Below are 238 nucleotides of genomic sequence, written 5' to 3'. Positions count from 1 at the left end.
GGGGGGGGGCGGAATTTTGGCACCCCAGCCGGTGCCTGGGATGGGAAGAGCTCTCCTCTCCCTCTCGGAGACAAAAGGCCAGGTCTCACAAACACAGATGGGCCCCCAATTTTTCCAGTGCCCATTTAATCGGCTCCATCTCCATTTGTGCAGTACACCTCTCTGCCCTTTGCCAACTTCTCTCCCCCCACCCAGACAGCCCGGAGACAGCAGATGAAAGCTGCTTGGGGGAGGCAAG

General features: G+C 58.8%; 1 protein-coding gene across 3 annotated transcripts in view; it reads right to left on the bottom strand.

Annotated features, from left to right (window-relative positions):
• Positions 1-238, bottom strand: part of HOXA3 (homeobox A3) — a 15,569-nt gene that overhangs the window by 6,231 nt on the left and 9,100 nt on the right. The gene's annotated exons all lie outside the window — the stretch shown is intronic.

This window comes from Calidris pugnax, unplaced genomic scaffold (assembly GCF_001431845.1).
Source record: "Calidris pugnax isolate Ruff unplaced genomic scaffold, ASM143184v1 scaffold11, whole genome shotgun sequence".
Taxonomy (NCBI): Eukaryota; Metazoa; Chordata; class Aves; order Charadriiformes; family Scolopacidae; genus Calidris; species Calidris pugnax.
This window is presented reverse-complemented; position numbering and strand designations above follow the sequence as displayed.